The sequence below is a fragment of the Aegilops tauschii genome, chromosome 2 (genome assembly GCF_002575655.3).
Source record: "Aegilops tauschii subsp. strangulata cultivar AL8/78 chromosome 2, Aet v6.0, whole genome shotgun sequence".
In the NCBI taxonomy this organism is placed as follows: Eukaryota; Viridiplantae; Streptophyta; class Magnoliopsida; order Poales; family Poaceae; genus Aegilops; species Aegilops tauschii.
This window is the reverse complement of record NC_053036.3, coordinates 405,004,268-405,026,433: the sequence shown is the minus strand read 5'-3', so window position 1 is coordinate 405,026,433 and position 22,166 is coordinate 405,004,268. Positions and strand designations below refer to the sequence as shown.

General features: G+C 56.5%; 1 long non-coding RNA gene across 1 annotated transcript; it reads right to left on the bottom strand.

Annotated features, from left to right (window-relative positions):
• Positions 1–16,887: 16,887 nt before the first annotated feature.
• Positions 16,888–21,566, bottom strand: LOC109747301 (uncharacterized). The gene is made up of 5 exons (XR_012202880.1): positions 21,185–21,566; positions 20,826–21,094; positions 20,424–20,737; positions 17,747–17,989; positions 16,888–17,659 (listed from the first exon to the last, which is right to left on the bottom strand). It is a non-coding gene; the product is annotated as an uncharacterized lncRNA (long non-coding RNA).
• Positions 21,567–22,166: the final 600 nt, after the last annotated feature.

Sequence of the window (22,166 nt, the reverse complement as noted above, 5' to 3'; positions counted from 1 at the left end):
GGGTTCGCGGGTGCAGGGGCGCCGCGGGTTACGGGCGCAGGCATCCGACCCGATTGGGCAGATGACCAGATCGACAGGGGAGGCGCCGGCAATGGGCATGGCAAGGCCGGCCGCCTAGGACGGCAGCGGCAACGGCAAGGCCACGCCGGGGTGGCGCCGGGGCCGGGAGCGAAGGCGCAGCGCGGCAAACGGCGGGACGGTGAGTGGCTGCGGGCGCAGTAGCGATCGGGGCTCGGGGAGCATCCCGAGCATGGGGCGCACGCGGCGGGCAAGTAGAGGCAGGCAGCTCGGGGGAGTAGGAGGGGGACGGCAGTGCGAGCGCCCGGAGGCGGGCGTCGCAGATCGGAGGCGAACGCGGCTGGCAGCGGCGGGGTGAGCGGTTGCTCGGGGCGCATCGGCGCGGGGTGACGGGCGCGTCCATGGGCTCGCGTGCGCGCGGAGGGCGCGGGGCGACGTTGCCGGTGCGGGGCGAGGGGAGCGAAGCGAGGCGCGGGTCGGCGACATAGTGCAGGACGGGGAGCTGCAGAGGCAGGGGGTGGCAGCAGCGTCGCGGCATGCGACGAGCGGCGACGGCACGCGTGTAGCGCGAGCCGGTACAGAGGAGAAGGAGGGGGGCCTCACTGGGTGTCGTAGGGAACGGGGCAATGGGGGTTGAGGAGGTCGGCGGGGACGACCGGGCGACGGGGAGGAAGCAGGCCGGCGATGGCGTCCGGCGAGGTAGCTCCGACGACAGCGGGGCGGCGTCGGGCGTCTCAGGGGTCGGTTCCCCCCGATCCAGATCGGGAGGGGCAGAGAGAGTGGGACGAGTGGGTGGGGGTCGTGGGGTTAGGGTTTGCGGGGGTGGGAGATATGGGGAGTGGGCGAGGCCGGTTGGGCCGGCCTGGCTAACAGCTGGGCCGAATGGCCCATGGTGGGAGGGGTTTCTGTTTTATTTCTTTTGTTTTCTGTTTTTGTGTTTTCTTTTCTTTATTTATTTTCTTCTCTGTTTGGATTTTAGTTCCACTTTATTTTTACTTAGTAAAATATGACAATGACTCCTAAATTAACGTTTCAAAACAACCCATATCCACAAAAGGTTTTAACCCAAAATAAAATAGTTTAGTGTTTTATAAAATACCAAAGGCATTTAAATAATGTTTTTGCTACCGTTTAAATCATTTTAGTGCATTTACACATTATATAAAAATGTGAATTCTTCATCATAATCATCTATGCATTAACTGGCACAACCCGAACATTTTGTTTTGTATCTTTGAAAAAATTTCATGTTTGCCTTTAATTCAATTTTGAATTTGAATCGGTTTTGAACTAACCCGAGATTAACTACAGCGACAGAGGTGACGTGGCATCATTAGCAGGGAATTACTGTAGTCTAATTATCCGGGCGTCACACGATCTCCTCCATCGACTCTTCGCCGTCGTCCGGGTACAGCCCGAACTAGTTCGGCGGCACCTCGGCACCTTCCTCGTCCAGCTCAGGGACGAAGACGCCGGTCTCGGTGTATTCGGCAATCGATGCCGCACGCCGAGTGAGAGCAGGCCCCACCGCCACCAATTCCTCGCGGGCCTCCTGCCGAAATGTGGCCAACTAGTCTAGGCTCAGCCCAGGGTACCACGCCTTGACGAACTCCAAGGCTCGCCGTGCGCCTGCCCGGGCTAAGGAGCCCTTCCACGCCTCGAAGCGGCCGACGGCCACCTCCAGCCAGTCGGCGGTCCGCCTGGGGGTGCGCGGAGCCTAGACGGCTGGCCAGAGGGCGGAGATCACCTGGGCTCTGACACACTGCAGGTGGCAGAGCATCCGATGAGCCGGCTAGAGACAAGCCTGGATGGCAAGAAGCTGCTCGCCAAGGGACCGAGGGGCATTGGGCGCGATTTCCGTGCCAGTCTGTCTCCGCTCGTCGCTGCGAGTTTCGATGGCCTGGTTGGCAGCAACGGCATAACCAGGGAAGAACTCTGCGCAGACAGAAAGGAGAAGTCTGAAATCATAGGCTGGCTCATACAACGGTCGGCGGCAGAAAGAGAAGAAGGATAATGCACCGTCGATCCTATCCTCGATCACGTTGTAGCCATCGGTCAACGCTTTCTCTGTCTCAGCCCAGATCGAGCGCTCGGTCTCGAACTCGGCCAGGAGGCTGGCCTCGCTGTCCTTCGCCGCCTGGAGGGCCACCTCGTGCTGGTCCGCCTGGTCCGCCAGATTCTTGGCCAGGCGGTCACGCTCCTGCGCCGCCTTGCTGCACTCCTCCTCCTTGGTGCGCAGTGTGGTTTCGGTTTCACCCAGGCACCGCTGCAGGTTGGCGTTGGCTCCTGCAAAGACAAGAAAGAGAAGACAATCAACAAAAAGGAAAGTGGTTAATGGGAGATCCGGCCCGACTGCTCAACAGTCGGCCCGAATCTCGGGGGCTACACCCAGCGGTGCGCTGACGCGCCCCCGCAAGAGAGAAAAGATGAAGGCTTACTTCGACTGTCAGACAAGTTGGCGGTCCGCTTGGCCAGCTCCCAGGCCTGGGAGCTGAAGGCGGCCGCACGAATGTTGTGGTAATCCTGCAACAAAGAGAACAGAAGAAAAGAAAGGGTCAACAGCCGAAACTTACCTTTAAGTTCCGAGTCGCCTGCTCAGCAGCCGGCCCGGAACTCGGGGGATACACCCAGTGGGTGCGCTGGTGCGCCCCCATGGAAGAGTACAAGAATAAAAAACAAAACATAAAGAGAATACCTAGACGGCGGCTCACGACGCCAAGAACGCCTTCGTGTAGTTTTGGAGGGCGGTGCCTTGAGCTTGCAGCTGGGTCTGAACCTCATGCGCAGCTCTGTTCAGGACACTCGTTCCACCCCCAGATGCCCACTCTCGTGGGGTGGCACTAGTGGCCTCCGCCTCCGGGGCCGACGAGCTCGTGGCCGCGATCTCCTGCGGCCGCGGCGCTGAAGTCGCTTTCGCCGCACGACGGTGCAGCGGAGTGTGAACCACGGGGGTCGCCCCCTGTCGGTGTCAAAACCGGCGGATCTCGGGTAGAGGGTCCCGAACTGTGCATCTAAGGTGGATGATAACAGGAGGCGGGGGACACAATGTTTACCCAGGTTCGGGCCCTCTCGATGGAGGTAATACCCTACTTCCTGCTTGATTGATCTTGATGATATGAGTATTACAAGAGTTGATCTACCACGAGATCGTAGAGGCTAAACCCTAGAAGCTAGCCTATGATTATGATTGTTCTTGTCCTACGGACTAAACCCTCTGGTTTATATAGACACCGGAGGGGGCTAGGGTTACACAGAGTCGGTTACAAGGGAGGAGATCTACATATCCGAATTGCCAAGCTTGCCTTCCACGCAAAGGAGAGTCCCACCCGGACACGGGACGAAGTCTTCAATCTTGTATCTTCATAGTCCAATAGTCCGGCCAAAGTATATAGTCCGGCTGTCCGAGGACCCCCTAATCCAGGACTCCCTCAGTAGCCCCTAAACCAGGCTTCAATGATGATGAGTCCAGCACGCAGATTGTCTTCGGCATTGCAAGGCGGGTTCCTCCCCCAAATACTCCATAGAAGATTTTGAACACAAGGATCGTGTCCGGCTCTGCAAAACAAATTCCACATACCACCGTAGAGAGTATATTATTCCACTAATCTAATCTGCTGACAACTTATCATAACGTGACGTCCTGCCGTGGCCCGGTCATTACGAACCGTTTTCCCTGCCTGCCACTGCACGTGTTGCGAGGCGGTTTTATTGGCACGTCTTGTTGAAGCAGAGATTGTGTTCCCCTTATCACGGGATTCTCATCAATACGGATATGGGTAACCCAACCGCGCCATCAATCGCGGCTCTTGGGGAATAAGCGATTTTATGGGGTAAGTAGGGAGGCGCACAGTTTCTACTGCCCTTATAAAGGGACAAGGACTCCTCTTTTTCCCCCACGCCTTCTTCTTCCCTGCCCATCCATTCTCGCGCACTCGAGCTCCAGCGCCCAAGTTCTCATTTTCTCCGCAAAACCATTCCAAACATGTCCGGAGCGGGAGGCAAGTGGACGGTCTCCTCCATTACGGAGGAGAACATTACGAAGCTCCGGGAAGCCGGATACCTGGCCGCAGACATCGCGCACCGGCTCCCAGACGCGGGGCAGATCGTCCCTACTCTAGAACCCGACGAGAGGGTTGTATTCCTTACCCACTTCGTCCGCGGGCTGGGATTTCCCCTCCACCCATTTGTCCGCGGGCTCATGTTCTACTACGGGCTGGACTTCCATGATCTGGCCCCCAATTTCATCCTCAACATCTCGGCGTTTATCGTCGTGTGCGAGGCCTTCCTCCGCATCAAGCCCCACTTCGGCCTATGGCTGAAGTCCTTCAACGTGAAACCGAAGGTGGTGGTCGCCAGCAAGCGGAGTGCGGAGGCGCCATGGTGGGCAAAATGCCCAATGTTACCTGGCTCGAAGGCTCCTATGTGGACACCGTGAAGGGGTGGAAATCGGGGTGGTTCTACATCACCGAGCCGCGCGACACCAACTGGGTGGCGGCCCCCGAATTTCGATCCGGCATCCCCATGCGGCTCACCTCCTGGAAAGAGAAGGGCCTATCCTGGGGTTCATCGGTGGAGCTGACCGGACTCCAGAACTATGTTAAAAACATGATAAGAAAGAAAATCAAGCTTGTCAACGTGGTCCAGGTCATGCTCTTCCGCCGGATCCTTCCGTGTCAAAGACGGGCATTCAATATGTGGGGGTTCGACCCGGCCCAGCACCAAACGTTGCGAGAGCTTTTCGACACGACGCATCAAGACATCTGGAAGGTGCTGTTCAAGGCCGCCGAGGTACCTCCTCCCCTTACCGAGGATCGCGGACTCAGCGCAAAGCCCCCTGCCAATCCGGTAAGCTCTTTATATCTCATAAGATGTTCCTTTCCCCAGTATAATCATGTGCGGGATCTGAGCCTCCACGCCATTTTAACAGGACTGGGTAGCGACAGCGGAGCGAATCGATTGCCCGGCCCCACTGCCCGAAGATCCAGCAGGGGCTCTCTTAACGGAGATGCTGGTTCCGGCGCCCTATGAGGCACCGGAGAAGAATGCCAAGAAGAAGGCCGCGGGGACCAGGAAAGGTCTCCGGCGGAAGGTTGTATCGGACTCATCGTTCGATAACACCGAGGCGCCCTCCTCCCACGAAAACGAGGAGGAGGAAGAGGAAAGTTCTCCCCCCCAGCCGAGGAGACAAGAAAAGGAAGGCCGCCCCATCTGGGGAGGCCGAAGGGTCCAAGAAGGGAAGGACCCTCCTTCCGGACTACTCCACAACAGTCGCTTACATCGACGAGGAGTGGTTGCCCAGGGACAAGCCCCTCGCGAAGTCGTAAGTATCCGGATACCATAATAGTTCTAGTATGTTTTGTTTTATTGCATCTTATCATGCCAAACATGATCATGCAGTCCATCCAAAGCCCATATCGACGTATCCTCTTCGGATGAGTCTTTGGGCCAGTCGGCGATGAATAGCGATTCACTCCCGACCGCCACCTCCCCCCGCCCTACGGACAACGTCGAGGCGTTGTCTCAAAGGGTATTGAACCAAGGGGAGATAGTCCTGGAGGCGCCCCAAGGCGACATCCCAGACGCTGGGCGCATGGGGGGCAAGACTTCCATGGGCTCTAATGACGGGGGCAGCAAGTTTGGCCCCCAGCCGAATACTGCGCTAGAACCTCCAGCGGTTCTGGATTCTGTCAAGTGACCCCTCGCTAAGGGGGGCGAGCCGTCTGTGCCGATGGCCTTTGTCCATCCAGAGGCATCAGACAACTTGCTGGAAGCGCTTCGCGGCGCTTCCATTGACGAAGAGCACCACACTATCATGAGTGCGGTGGTCGAGAAGGTTCGGTCCGCCAAAAGCGGACTGACTGAAGCCTGTGCCAGCCTCCTGACAGGCTTTGAGGTAAGTAATCAAATTATGAGAAAATGTTACAGCATAGACAGTAGCCCCTGATGCTCTGTTTGGTGTTCGCAAAGAAAGGCCGAACAGAGGATCAAATAATAATCACAGGAGTCTAATCAGAATATGTCTATGGGAATAAGCAGGCTTCGCTGCTGGCCACTGCCGCTCGTATTGCGGAGGTCTCCGCACTGAAGCGGGACCTTGAGCGGTCTGAGGAAGAGCTCGGCCTTACCAAGAGGCGGCTCGAAGAGAACAAAGGTAAGTGATACACCGTCTGTATATTGATAAAGAAAAAAGAAGGTGATTGCTAGATCATAGGATCATCATGAATTTTGCTAGGGGCCACAACCGAAGTGGCGGCCCTGTAGAAGGTGTTGTCCGAGGCCGAAGACAAAGCGGCCAAGGAGCGCACCGAGCGCGAGAAGCAAGAGGCCCGAGTCGGCGAGGTTCAGCAAGAGCTCCAGGATTTTGTCAAGAAATACGAGTCCTTGGAGCGTGACTCTAAGACGCAGGGGTCCGAGCATGCGAAGGCCCTCGAGAACGCACAAAATGCCAAGTCCGAAGCCCAAAAGGCCCTCCAGGAGATTCAGGCGGTCAAGAAGATAGCAGCGGGTAAGGCATTCATTATGCAAAGCAAGCATGTGAAGGAAACTTTCCTTTTACTTACCCGAATTCGGAGCTCTCCAGGAGCATTCGCAGATCTACCTAGCAGCATATCGGATACCGCGGAGTTCTACCGGGCCGAGGAAGGGAGCTCGACAGAGAAGTTGATCTGGTCTCAGTATACTAGGACCGAACATCCGATGCCCTTGAGCGACCAGCTGAAGCAACTGGTCGAGCTTCACAGGGCGGCCGAACTGGCCATGAAGGGTCTCATAGTCCGGATGTGGCCTGGCGAGCCCCTGCCTGGCAGCTACTTCGGCCTGGTAAAGCGGCTAGTGAATGCCTGCCGACGGTTTGAAGTCATAAAGCGGTCCGTCTGCATTGAAGGTGCGCGCAGGGCCTTTGCCCGTGCGAAAGTGCATTGGGCGAAGATGGACGCCGAAAAGCTGGTGAAGGAGGGGCCGCCGGAGGGCAAGGAGCATCGCCACCCAGAAAAGTATTATGACAGTGTCCTGAAGGGTGCTCGCCTTGTGGCGGAGGAATGTGCTAAGGATGTAATATTTGAATGAATGTACTCATGTGATCCTGTAATATGAAAACGAGTTCATGTGCGCTATGTAACGCTTGTTGATTTAAAATATTACCTTCTGTGCGGCCGTTTATAAAGTCTGAGAGTTGGCTAGTCGTCGGCTTCTGCCCCCATGTAGCTAGTATTGAGGTGTTCGGGATAGATCTTAAAGACTCTTTATCCAAAAAAATTGGTCCTTTAAGTAGGTGTTTAGCGCAGCGAACAAGGCAATCGAACTATACAGCTTTATCACTCTCACTTAGCCATAGAAGTCTACAATTTTAAATTTTGGCGAAGCCCCTAGTATTCGGAAGGCCGAACTTGGGGCGCTATGTACGCCTAAATCGGACAAGGCTGACTCCTCGCCCGAAGCGGAAAAAATCTTTAAGGATTTGAGACCTCTCGAACAGCGACCAGCTCTCGCCGCATCATGACAGTCAATTTTCGGCTTTCTCTACTGAGGTGCTCGTCCGGAAGAACCGGGACACAATCGCAGTAGTTCTCCCAATGCTACCTTAGCCGATATAGCGGAACGTAAGGTACGAAAACATGGGAGCCGGGCAAACCCAACTATTGACCCAAGACATGATTCGGAGCTGATGCATATAATGCTATAAGTTCGGGGTGCCGCACTATCGAAAGTGTTCGGACTTTTTCTTGCCGTATTATGGGGTACACTGAAGCCCCTGGCGCACTAGACATATCAGAATGTACGGGTGCAATTTGTCTTAAATAAGCAGACAGGGAAAAAAGATGAAGGAATGCAATAATGAGCTAATGCTGTACATTGTTATTTAAATGATACGTCAAAGCGTATGTATACAAGTAGTGCAATAAGTAAAAATAGGATTATTTGACATGTCCTATCCAAGGGCAAGCTGCGTGTGGGTATGTAAAACAGGTATAGCGATCGTTATCACAGACCACCTGGGGATTCCCTTGTACGTCAAAGCTTCTTGATTCCTTGGTGTTTCCTTCCCGTGACGGGTCCGATAATTAGGCGATCGGAGAGGGCCTTCAGAGAATAGGGTCCTGAAAGGAAGAAAATGTTAAAGATATACGGTTCCTGAGGCGGTTGAGCCGCATTGTGGGCCGTGCCATAGCCGTGCCTCCGCCTATGCCCATGGTATCTTGAGTGCGTAATTATGTACGTGCGGCGCAAATTTTGCTGCTTGACTGGGACTAGGACGGAGGCCGAATTGCTAGGCGAGCTCTGAACGTGCCGGACGATCCTGTTGCAAGGTACTCCGGACTCGCTTGAAGGTGTCCAGGGGCTTTATCGCCGAATTGGCGGTTTGTCTCAGAAGGCTGCTTTGCACTTCTGCTGTGAGGGCCCCAGTGTGCTCCTCCGTACGGAGCGAGCGTTCTATGTTTCCATTAACTGTTATAACCCCGCGAGGTCCTGGCATTTTGAGCTTAAGGTATGCATAATGCGGTACCGCATTGAATCTGGCGAATGCGGTTCGTCCGAGCAGTGCGTGATAGCCACTGCGAAAGGGGACGATATCGAAGATTAACTCCTCGCTTCGGAAGTTGTCCGGAGATCCGAAGACCACTTCCAGTGTGATTGAGCCCGTGCAACAGGCCTCTACACCCGGTATGACGCCTTTAAAGGTGGTTTTTGTGGGTTTGATCCTCGAGGGGTCGATACCCATTTTGCGCACTGTATCCTGATAGAGCAGGTTCAGGCTGCTGCCACCGTCCATAAGGACTCGAGTGAGGTGAAATCCATCAATGATGGGGTCAAGGACCAATGTGGCAGAACCGCCATGACGGATACTGGTGGGGTGGTCCCTGCGATCGAAAGTGATCGGGCAAGAAGACCATGGGTTGAACTTTGGGGCGACCGGCTCCATCACATAGACGTCCCTTAGTGCACGCTTCCGTTCCCGCTTGGGAATATGGGTTGTGTATATCATGTTCACCGTTTTCACTTGGGGAGGAAATTTCTTTTGTCCTCCTGTGTTCGGCGGCCGGGGCTCCTCCTCGTCGCTGCTATGCAGCTCCTTTTCCTTGTTTTCGGCATTCAACTTGCCGGCCTGTTTGAACACCCAACATTTTTTTGGTGTGGTTGGCTGGTTTATCGGGGGTGCCGTGAATTTGACACGAGCGATCGAATATGCGGTCCAAACTGGACGGGCCCGGATTGCTTCTTCTGAACGGCTTTTTCCGCTGACCGGATATAGAGCCACTGAATCCGGCATTGACTACCATGTCTTCGGCGTTGTCGCCGTTGTTGCGGCGCTTGTGTCTGTTGCGACGTGGCCTGCCGTTGCTATCTTTGGCATCTGAATTGCCAGGATTTCTTGATGTGTTGTTGCTGCGAGCCAGCCAGCTGTCCTCGCCCGCACAAAAGTGGGTGAGTGTCGTGAAGGCTGCCATGGACTTCGGCTTCTCTTGGCTGAGGTGTCGGGCGAGCCACTCGTCGCGGATGTTACGCTTAAATGCCGCTAAGGCCTCGGCATCCGGACAGTCGACAATTTGGTTCTTTTTAGTTAGGAACCGAGTCCAGAATTTCCCGGCTGATTCCCGTGGGTGTTGGGTTATGTGACTCAAGTCGTCAGCATCCGGTGGTCGCACATAAGTGCCCTGGAAGTTGTCAAGGAATGCGTCTTCCAAATTCTCCCAGCTGCCAATGGAGTTTTCCGGCAGGCTATTCAGCCAATGCCAAGCCGGCCCTTTGAGTTTTAGTGGGAGGTCCTTGATGGCATGTAGATCGTCGCCGCGGGCCATGTGGATGTGGAGGAGGAAATCTTCAATCCATACCGCGGGGTCTATTGTACCATCATATGATTCAATGTTCACGGGTTTAAATCCTTCTGGGAATTCGTGATCCATTACTTCGTCAGTGAAGCATTGGGGGTGTGCGGCGCCTCTGTGCCGGGCTATGTCACGATGCAGTTCATACGAGTCTTGTCTGCTGTATTCGGCCCGGCCGGATTTGCTTTTAGTATATCCGGCGTGACGGTCGTCGTCACGCGTTGGGGCGCGCCCCCGTGATCCGTAGATCGATCTTGTATGTCCTGCTTTGTTTTCCAATACGTTTCGCAGGTCCTGCTTGTTGCCCCGGGCCTTGGTGTTTTTGTTTGACTGGCGACGGGGTGCGGGCTGGACTTCGGGCTGATATGCCGCTTTGTCTCGGCCACGAGGTGGCCGGTCAGCCGCATCATACGCTGGTAGTGTAGGCTTTAATGCTTTCCTCCTCAAGTTGCGGTAGCAACCTGCGCCTTGGGTAACTTTTGGTTGGGCGCTCGAGTTCGTATTCCTTGGCTACCAGGACCTCAGTCGATCTATCCGCTAGCAGATCTTGGTTCTCCGTCTGATTCTCCTCTGAGAGGGGCATGTAATTGTCATCCTCTGATTCTCCGTCTGCTGCCTGCTCCTTAGGGCTAGCTTGCCCATCCTCCCGCTCGAAGCCTGGCTGGAGGGGATTGTCTTCGTCTTCGGCACTATCCGCAGCGTTATTGTCTCTTGTCCCGGTATCGCTGCTTTTGCTATGGCGAGGCTTAGAGCGGCGCCGATGACGCCGGTGCTTAGATTGCTTCTCGAGGGGATTATCCTCCGTTGCCTTATTGCCATCGCTTTCTTTGGGGGTGTCCACCATGTATATATCATATGATGAGGTGGCATTCCAGCGCCCTGTGGGCGGTGGTTCCTGTTCTTCTCCTGCATCGTCGTCCATACCGTCGATGTCTTCGGAGCCGAAATCAAGCATGTAGGCTAAGTCGTCGATAGTGGCTATTAAGTGGGTGGTGGGTGGGGAACGAATTTCTTCATTGTCCGCTTCCCACTCAAGCCGGACATAGTTTGGCCAAGGGTCTCCTGACAAGGAGAGAGACCTCAATGAATTTAGCACGTCGCCCAAGGGCGAGTGCTGAAAGATATCCGCGGAGGAAAACTCGATGATCGGTGCCGAATTAGATTCGATAGGCACGGATGCAGGCGGTTCGGAGCCCCTGGCCGGGGACGAATCCAAGGGTCCGGCAACACATGTCTCATAGGAGGTGAAGTCAGTATTCGGCTCTATCACCGCTGAGTGTGCGGCCTCCGTGGCGGGGTCCATCCGCCCGTCTTCGGACGGCGCGATCTGCTCCGGCTTGAGAGCTGGAGTAGCCATAGGTGTGATCTCCCGAACACCGTCCGACGGCAGAGCTAATTCATGCTCGTCGTGACTGTGCGGCGCACCTGACATGGGCTCGAATCCGTCGAAGATCAAGTCTCCGCGGATGTCGGCAGTATAGTTTAAGCTTCCAAACCTGACCTAACGGCCAGGGGCGTAGCTCTTGATCTACTCCAGATGGCCAAGCGAGTTGGCCCGCAGTACGAAGCCATCGAATACGAAGATCTGTCCGGGGAGAAAAACCTCACCCTGGATCGCATCGTTGCCGATGATCGAAGGAGCCATCAAGCCTTTACCATGACGGCACAGTGGAACTCTCAATGAAAGCACCAATGTCGGTGTCAAAACCGGCGGATCTCGGGTAGGGGGTCCCGAACTGTGCGTCTAAGGCGGATGGTAACAGGAGGCGGGGGACACAATGTTTACCCAGGTTCGGGCCCTCTCGATGGAGGTAATACCCTACTTCCTGCTTGATTGATCTTGATGATATCAGTATTACAAGAGTTGATCTACCACGAGATCGTAGAGGCTAAACCCTAGAAGCTAGCCTATGATTATGATTGATCTTGTCCTACGGACTAAACCCTCCGGTTTATATAGACACCGGAGGGGGCTAGGGTTACAAGGGAGGAGATCTACATATCCGAATTGCCAAGCTTGCCTTCCACGCAAAGGAGAGTCCCACCCGGACACGGGACGAAGTCTTCAATCTTGTATCTTCATAGTCCAACAGTCCGGCCAAAGTATACAGTCCGGCTGTCTGAGGACCCCCTAATCCAGGACTCCCTCACCCCCCACCAGCTCACCACTGACTTGAGGCGTTGGCGGCACGTCAGGCCGACTGCCCTGGGCCTCGGCAGTCGGCACTTGCCGGGGCACCTCCGTCCTCAGGATGACGGCGTTGCCCCCTTCCCTCTCCATGACCGGCTGATTGTCGCCGGCTCCTCCAGTCGGCGCCGGGATCTCTGGCGCATGTGGCGCGGAGCACAGGGGGATGACGAATTGCGGAGCTCGGCTGCGTGCGGCCTCCTCCGCTTGCGCCTTGGCGGCCGCGTCCGCCTGGACCTTGGTCGCGGCGTCTGCCTGGGCCTTGGCCGAGGCGTCAGCTTTCGCCTTGGCCACCACGCCCACCTCCTCCCGCGCCGCCTTTGCCGCCGCCGCCTTCTGCCGCTTCGTCTCCTCCTGCTCCTCGCGCGCCTCCTACGCATTCTGCTCCGTCCCCGCCTGGAGCTCGATGCGTGGGTCAACACAGCGGGTGTTGGCGGAACCCTCCGTCGCCCCAACCACGGAAGTAGAGGCCGACCGCTCAAGAGAGAGCGGGGCCCTATTCAAACAAGAAAAAGAAGAAACTCAGAAAGAGTTTGCAAGAAAGAAGAAAGGAAACGCAAGAAAATCGAGCACTTGCACGAACACCATCGGGGGTTGTTTTGGGGCCTTCTGAAACTGGGCCGCCTGGTCACGGCGGCCGTATTCCGGGGCTTCTTCGGCCGGCTGCCGAATAGCGGCGGGCCGGCTTAGCGCTTCGGCGTGCCGCCTGGTGCAGTCGGCGCCGCTGAGGAGCCCGCGCCCGCCTTGTCGGCGCCCTGCGGGCGGCGCGGTTCGGCCTCCTCCTCGTCATCGTCAGGCCAATCCTCGACGCCGCCTCCTCCAGAGCCGCCTACTCCGACACCGCCACCTGTGGCGTCGTCCTACTCCAGGGAGACCGCCCCCCAAGTCGGGGTCGTTCGCGTCACTCGCTGGCTGGTTCGGCAGGTACTCCTGACCCTGCTCTAGGGCATCGGCTGCCAGCTGGGTTGTGAGGATCTGCATTGTGACCGACTGATCAGGCGGCAAAGGCAGAGCCCGGCATATAAAGAGAAAGAAGAATCAAAGACTCACCGCGGGCGGCGGGTCTGCACGGGAGTATGGCCGGTTGCCGAACTGCCACTCCTCCTCCGAGAGCTTGCAGTTCGAGATGTGGTTCACCAGAAGGGCCACCTCCACGTCCGGCATCTGCTTGGTGCACATCCGGCACAGGTCTCGATGCCCGCCCATCCGACTGATCATGTGGGGCCGGCCTTGAAGAGGGAGCACCCGGCGCACCACGAAGGCGGTGAGTAGGTCCGACCCCTTGAGGCCCTCCGACTCCGTCATCACCTTGATCCGGGCGATGGCGGTAGTGGAGGCGGCCGACAGCGTCCTCGGCTTGAAGGTCCAGTTGGTGCGGGAGCTCAGTCGGCGGGCCGGCTGTATAAGCCGGCAGATTGATGAAGTCCAGCGTCGGGTGGACATTCTTGACATAGAAGTATGATTTTTGCCACAGCTTGACCGACTGCGTCAAGCTGATGGACGGGAAGCAGTTCCGGGAGCTCGGATGACGCACCGCGACGAAGGCTCCGCACTGGGCCGCCTCCGCCTTGACGGCGGTGCCGAGCTTGGTGTAGAAGAACTCTCCCCAGAGCTCGAGGGTGGGGAGAACGCCGAGGTAACCCTCGTAGAGAGTAACGAAGGCGGCTAGCAGCACCACCGTGTTCGGTGTGAGGTGGTGCGGCTGGAGGCGGTAGAACTGAAGGAAGGACCGGAGGAAGCCTCTTGCCGGCAGGCCAAAGCCGCGAAGGAAATGCGACCGAAAGACGACGCGTTCGCCTTCCTCCGGCACCGGCGAGATCTCCTTCGCGGGCGGAGCGCATACCTGTACGTAGCTCACAGGGCAGCTACCGCGTTTGGCGGAGGAAGGAGAGGTGATCATCATGGACGTTCGAGCCGTCCTAATCACTGGAGCGCGCCATGAGAGCTTGAGCCGACGGAGGCACGGCTCGGCGACGAACGCGCAAGGCCGCGGCGGAGCGGCGACGCTGCGGGGAAGATGGGCTCGGCGACGATGGGTTGCGGCAGCACTTCGGCAAGATGCAGGAGTGCGGCAGCAGCAGCAATAAGAAGAAAGGAGAAGGGAGAGGAGGGCGCGCGTGCATCTGCCGCCCCCCTCCTCCCCCTACTTATAGGCCCAGGCGACGGAGCCGAGGGGGTGAGAATGTGGGGAGTCGTGGGATAAACTGCGCCCACGACCCCATGACCCCACAATTACCGCGCGGTAATGGCGTGCAATTACTGCGCCAGGGAATCCCAACCGTTCGCCTCGGCCGCAGCGGATCCGCGCGCGTGCCGAGGCCCAGTAGTGGTGGGCCCCGGCCTGCTGTGACGTCCCGTCGCGCGCGTGGGCTGGCAGGCCGGTTCGGCTGGCTGACGCCGTGTGGGGTGTGCGCAACGAGCGGCAAGCCTGGCGCCTGGCTGGTACTCCACCTGGCTCCCGCCCCGATGTTTCGAAATCATCAGGCGGCCCGCCTGATCGCGGCCGACTCCTACCAGCCGGCTCTTCGGAAGACGGGCAAAGCAAGATCGTCAGACCACTCGAAATAAGAAGCTCCGCGGCGCCCCACCAGCTTTGGGGACTACTGTCGGAGTAAATGACCATGAGTAGCCTCATCTGCTCCCCATGGCACTTCAAGACATCGGGGTCGGCTGCACCCCTCAAGCCTCAAAGAAGAAGGGCCGCCTTCTTAAGGCTAGCTTGTCCAAGCGGCCGGCTGCAGGAAGGCGGCAAAGCTCAGAGGGCAGCCACGAGATGGGCCGACTCCTTGCAGGCGGCCTCCAGAGAGGCCGGCTCCTAGCAGACGCCCCCCCCCCCCCCCCCCCCGTGCCCTCAAAGTTAGCACCTCATTATAACGACGAGACGGGGTGTGCCTATAGTGCAGCCTGCCACCCCCGAATCCAGGGCAGAGCGTGGCCACAGTGCGGTGTACTGGGCGGACATCCCTCGCCCGGCGTGGCACTGTCGCCACGCAGCCCATGACATCACCAATGGCAGAGGAGGCCATGCTCCCACTACGGACTGTCGGTACGGCCCGCAGGCGGCGGGCCCTACCTGTCCGTGAGAGACCGACTCCTGACCAGCCGGCACGGGGGAGGCCGACTCCCCACCAGGCAGCCATCCCCCTCCCTCAAAGTATGTGCTCCATTAATCAGAAGAGACGGGGGGTGGCTACAGTGAACGCCCGCCAGGCGGCGGTACTGTAGCCATGCTCTCCCCGACAAAGCGTGCATCATCAGTGGCACTGCCACAGTACTACGCAGCCGGCAGGACCCACCAGCGGCGGGCACGGCCTGTTGGTCAAGTACGAGACAGCCGGCGGGCCCCAGCGGCCGGCGGAGAAGCCGGCCACCATAGACACTGACGGCCGGGTCCTACACCCGGCCATATTACCATTGTACCCCTGGGGGGTAGGCCTATATAAACCCCCGAGGGCACCCATGCAAAGGGTTGAGCCTCATAGAGATTACACACACACATAGAGAGAGAGTGAAGCTAGGGCTAGCCTTGTTCCTCTTCCTCCTCTAGAGAAACAGCTCAAGGAGCAAGCTTGTAGCCACCATCATTGAGATAGTGATCATGCGGAGACCCCGCAGAGCAGGACTAGGGGTGTTATCTCCTAGGAGAGCCCCGAATCTGGGTAAAGTTCGCCGGCGTACGTGTCTACGCCTTATCCCGTTTCCTCGCACCGGCGACGTCTTACTCTTCCCCTCCATGATAAGCCATCCTTTGGCTTATGTCACACGACACCCCCGACACCTCCCCATGCGAGGGCCCCTTCATCGTCAGCAAGGCCTTGTGCGATCGCAACGCCTACTACCTCATCGTTGCCCGCAAGTCAAACAAGCGCAAGAGAGACACCGCTGGCGAAGAAACAACCCGACTGTGGAACGCAGAACTCCTCCGCCTGTTTTACAGTTAGCCGTGTGCACGTATGTATCGCTGCCTTTTGTAATCATCTGAAAACTATGGAGTCCCCGAATGACGCTCGGGGGCTGCCCTTTCCGACCAAGCAATTGTGTCTCCTGCATTTGTGCATTATTTACCTCTTTATCAAACCCAGCCACCGGTCCGACTCGCTCGACCCGGGGGCTCGGGGCCTGGCCGGCTTGGTCACTACCCGCCACCTTACTTAGCTGTTCCTGATGTATTGGGATCACCGCGGCCTTCCACTTCGCCGTAAGCCACAGAACCGGCTTCGGCTGTCGGCCAGCAAGCGCGCAAGGCCAAAGCACCAGCACGCCACAAACACTAAGTCAAGGACCGTCGGGTTACCCAACCCGGCCACGCCACTTTAAGTTGCCGCACGACCGGCTGCTCACCAACCAGGTTCGCAGGATTGCCGCCAGCCGGCCCAGTGGGTGTTTCGCTCGCGCTCGACGTTTCGAACACCTAGTACTACGCGTTCCTCTCGGAGGCCAAACCCCTTGTCATGGACCGGGGTCTCGGCCGTCAAACTCGCGCGGGGGGGGGGGGGGGGGGGGGGGGGAGCCCAAGAGGGGAAAGTCGCAAGGAAATGGCTCAAAAGACGAAAAGCAAAAGCACAGGCATCCACGAAATTCTTACATACCGCCGGGTTGATCGACCCGGCCCGGCCACTCCAAGTTGCTGCACGATCGGCTGATCGACAACCGGCTTCGCCGAATTGCCGCTAGCCGGCCCAGTGGGTGTTTCGCTCGTGCTCAACATTTCGAACGCCTAAGTACTGCGCGCTCCTCTCAAAGGCCAAACCCCTTGTCACGGACCGGAGCCTCGGCCGTCAGACTCGCGGGGGGGAAGCCCGAGAGGGAAAAGTCGCAAGAAAATGGCACAAAAAATGAAAAGCAAAAGCGCAAACATTCACAGAACTTATACAGCATAATTCGAAGGACAGGCCCAAGGCCAGAGTTCATTACACCTGGATACCCCCAGTGGGTGGGTGGACCTGCTACCTAACAGAAAATTTTACTAAGTTAAAAACAGGCAGCCTCAGGCATCTCCCTCGATGGCCTTCGGGTTCGCCGAGGTGCCGGTGTCTCCCTCCTCGGTGTCCGCGTCGCCGTAGATGTTCGTCTCCTCGGAGCTGCCCTCTGGGTCGTCTAGAAGTAGGCCTTAGTCATCAGCAGGCATGACTCTTCCGTCCTCCACCGCTCCGGCCGAAACTCGTCATGGAAGGCTAACCCGACGATGTAGCTGGCCCGGGCAGCGATCCGTCCGGCCTCCACCTGCAGCTAGTTCTCCGAGCCGGCTCGCTGGCACATCAATGCATCCAGCGACAGGTCCGGATGCCAAGACATCGTGAACCGGAGCGCCATCTCGGCACCGGCACGAGCGGGGCGGAAACGCGCTAGTCGTGGAGACGGTTCGGACCCGCCCCCAGCCACCACGCCAGCCGTGTGAAGCTGCTCGGTGCAACGGAGCCCGGCCAGAGGGCCGCCGTCATCATCGCGCCGGCCTGAGAAAGCCGCCCCATCTGGTCGCCCATGATGCGCAAACGAGCCTCGGCGGCGGTCACGATCTCCGGGAATGCCCAGGCCACTTGCGGGTCGGTCCCGGAGCCGATGACTCCCTGCGGGTCGCGCTGAAAGCAGACGGCCTCCTCCGCCAGCTAGCGCGTCTCCGGGAAGGCCCCTGCCAGAAAGCAAAGCAAGTCAGGAAAGATCACCAAGAACGAAAAGCCGGGATCCCGGCCCGTCAAAACCCAAGAGAAACACTTACTGGAGAAGGACTATTCCAGGTGCTGCGCTTTGAGAAACGTACCACGCCGCTCCCAGGCGATGGTGCGGTCACGCTCCTGCAGTGCCTTCTCCAGATCGGCGACCTTGGAAAGGGCCGCCTTCAGCTCGACGTCCTTGGCCTCGGTCGTATTCTCGGCCTCCTCGCGGCAACGGGTCTCCCCTTGACGGGTCTCCTCCTGTAACGCCCACGATGCGGCTATATCTCCCACGTGTCGAGGCATGACTTGGAGGCATAACCGCATTGTGGTTTTTTCGCAAGAAGGGTCATCTTCACACAATCCCATGTAATGAACAAGAATGGAATAAAGAGTTGGCTTACAGTCGCCACTTCACACAATACATAAATTAAACATACATCATTCAGAGTACAATCAAGGTCCGACTACGGAACCAAAATAAAAGAAGACAACCCCAAATGCTAGATCCCCGATCGTCCCAACTGGGCTCCACTACTGATCATCAGGAAACGAAACATAGTAACGACCAAGTTCCTTGTCGAACTCCCACTTGAGCTCGGTTGCGTCACCTGCACTGGTATCGTCGGCACCTGCAGCTGTTTTGGTAGAATCTGTGAGTCACGAGGACTCAACAATCTCACACCCGCGAGATCAAGACTATTTAAGCTTATAGGAAGGATGGGGTAATGAGGTGGAGCTGCAGCAAGCACTAAGCAAATATGGTGGCTAACATACGCAAATAAGAGCGAGAAGAGGAGCAACGCAATGGTCGCGAAGCTAGAAGTGATCAAGAAGTGATCCTGAAACTGCTTACGTTCATACATAACCCAAACCGTGTTCACTTCCCGGACCCCGCCGAAAAGAGACCATCACGGCTACACACGCGGTTGATGTATTTTAATTAAGTCAAGTGTCAAATTCTCTACAACCAGATATTAACAAATTCCCATCTGCCACATAACCGCGGGCACGGATTTCGAAAGATAACACCCTGCAGGGGTGTCCCAACTTAGCCCATCACAAGCTCTCACGGTCAACGAAGGATATTCCTTCTCCCGGGAAGACCCGATCAGGCTCGGAATCCTGGTTACAAGACGTTTCGACAATGGTAAAACAAGACCATTAAGACCGCCCGAATGTGCCGACAAATCCCGATAGGAGCTGCACATATCTCATTCTCAGGGCACACCGGATGGGCAAGACGTCGGGTTGGCATAGACCCTGGTTGCCCAGGGGGCGCCGGACATCGCCCAGGTTTGGACCAGCACTCGAAGGAGCACTGGCCCGCGGGTTTAAAATAAAGATGACCCTCTGGCTCACGAAAACCCAAGGGAAAAAGGCTTAGGTGGCAAATGGTAAAACCAAGGTTGGGCCTTGCTGGAGGAGTTTTATTCAAAGCAAACTGTCAAGGGGGTCCCATAAATCACCCAACCGCATAAGGAACGCAAAATCAAGGAACATAACACCGGTATGACGGAAACTAGGGCGGCAAGAGTGGAACGAAACACCAGGCATAAGGCCGAGCCTTCCACCCTTTACCAAGTATATAGATGCATTAATTAAATAAGAGATATTGTGATATGCCAAAATATCCATGTTCCAACATGAAACCAACTGCAACTTCACCTGCAACTAGCAACGCTATAAGAAGCGCTGAGCAAAAGCGGTAACTTAGCCAAAAAATGGTTTGCTAGGAAAGGTGGGTTAGAGTCTTGACATGGCAATATGGGAGGCATGATATGGTAAGTGGTAGGTAGCGCGGCATAGCAATAGAGCGAAACAACTAACAAGCAAAGATAGAAGTGATTTCGAGGGTATGGTCATCTTGCCTGAAACGCCGCAAGGAAGAAGAACGAGTCCATAAAGAAGATAAACGGAAGAAGTCGAACAAATCTTCACAAACGCGACGTTATCGGAACTAACCCGAAGAAGCAACACCGGAAAGAAGCAAACAACATGGTAAACAACCAACACATAAGCATGGCATGATGCGCAATCAAGTATGATGCATGTCCGATTTAATGATTCATGGCATGGCAAAGTGCAACAAACAACACTACAAATTAAGTGGAGCTCAATATGCAACAAGTTGCATATTGACGAAACACCACATTCAAATATTTAGTTCACTCTAGTTTAGGTAATCAACAATATTAAATGTTGTTAAACATGGCAAGAGGTGAAGCATAATAAAACTACACATCTAGGCAAGTTTAAATGAGGCCGGAACAACAAACAACAATTCCGGAAAATCCTCATGTCCCTATTTTAGATTTGGTACTGTTCTGCCCTAAACACAATTTTAATGTTGTTAAACAGCAAAATGAAGTGCACCATGTTAAACTAGGCATTTTTCTACCCCATTTACATATAAATTTTATTAAATTCGGAGCTACGGTTATTTAGTTACGAAATAAAACATTTTAGCATGGCATTTAGCAAATTAATTGCAAACATCATTTTAAACATTTTAAACATGGATGACAACAGCATATTATGAAACAAGATGAAATTCTAAGCATTTTATATATTTAAAGTTTTTACATATGATGCACGGTTGTGAAGTTATTATATGCAACTTTTCTGTAAAACAACGTTCTCTAGATAATTAGGAAATTCGTCCTGGCAGAAAAAAAACATCACGGGCCGAAACTGGCTGGCGCAACAGTGCACAGTGGGGGCGCTAGATCTGATGCTCACCATGGGCCAATGGGCCAGAAGCGGAGAAGGCCTGGCGCTAGGCTGGAGGCGCGCTGGGAATTGGAGGCCGCTGGCCCAGGCGCTGGAGGCGCGGTCAACGCGAGCGCTCGGGGCAGAGCAACTCGATGTAGAAGAGGGGACTTGGCGCTGGAGCTTCAGACGAAGCAGGGCGCGACAGCGGCAGCACGGGGGCGGGAAACAGAGGCAACGGCGGCGGCTGGCGACGGACTCGGCGCGACGACGATGAACTTGGCGCGTACTCCGGCGAGGGCGGCGCGCGGGCGGAGCTGAAAGAGGCGGCGCATGGTGGTTTCCTGTACAGAGAGAGTCGAGAGGGAGTTGAGGACGCAGAGAAGAAAAGAAGGAAGGAGGGAGGAGAAGGACGGCGCGCGAGGGACTGGCCTGGAGGTCGATCTCAGGCGGTTCAGGGGGCGGTCAATGCGAGCAGCGCTCGCATCCTGAAACTGACGAAGCGGGCGGCGACAGCTTCGTTCGTCTGACCGAAGCAGAGACGAGGCCCCACGGCGGGAGGCGAGCACGGGCAGTCGAGGCGAGAGGAGCCGGGCAGAGCCGGCCCGATCCGGCGGCAAGGATGGCAGGGACGGGAAGGACACACACGGCGGCTCCGGTCGCCGGTGGCCATGGCAGCAGGGGCGAGCCCCGTTCGTTTCCTGGCAGATAAGAAGGCACACGAGGAAGGGAGAGAGATTAGAGAAGGAAGAAGAGGGGAACAGGGGAGAGAAAGAGGAGACGGGTGGCACCTCATCTGCTAGGTTTGCCGGAGACGGTAGGCGGCTGGATCCAGTGGGCTCTCGCCAGCGGGAGGCACGGTCGGGAGCTCCTCTCCCAAACCAAAACAAGCAAGGAGGTCGGCGAGCGCTGCTGGTCTTCGGGAAGAACGTGCGGAGGCGCACAGCTAGGAGAGCTCCGGGCGCGAGGGGCTTGAGGCCGCGGGGTCCTGGTGGCGCGGTTCCCGTTGGAGCTCGAGGGAGAGGGCGCCGCAAGGCGGCTGGCTGCGGTGTGGTTGGGTGGATGGATCGAGGGGAGACGGTGGTTGGCCCGGGATGGATCTGGGAGGATCCCAAGGTGGGAGGCGAGTGGGTGGATGGCTGGCGGCGGGGACAAGACTGATGGGACAAGCCTGCTAAAGATTAGGGTTGGACTAGTTTATATATAGCCTGTGGATTAGGTTAGGGACTAATCCGGTCCGTCCGATTGAAGTTGAGCGGTCGAGTATAAATAGGTTAGGTAGCCCAAATAAGAAACCGGAGATGTTTTATAGATGTTTGGGGATGAACTAAATCCAACGGTGATGACTGAGCAGGTCAGGTTCGGGGAAGTCTCGGACGCGCGCGAGGGGGTCAGTGCACTGTGCAGAAAGGGCCAAACGGTCGGACAACAAAAGAACGGTTGGTCTGAGAAACGTCAACGGAGGCAAGGGTGAAGCGGCAACTACGAATGGATGCAAGTTTTATGAAAACATGTGAATGCAATGCACATGATGACATGATGAAATGCAACAAGCAAATAAATCGCATGACGAAACTCGAAATACATGGAAGGCATCTGAAGCGTCGGTCTTGGGGCGTTACACCTCCGTCGCGGCCACCAGCGCCTTCAAGTGCTCCACCTCGGCCTGGAGCTGGCCCTTATCGTCGGCCAGCTTGCCACGTTGCTGGTTGGCCTCGTCTAGGGCCTGCTGCGCCTCCACAACCTTGGCGGCTTCCGCCTTGAGGCGTTCCA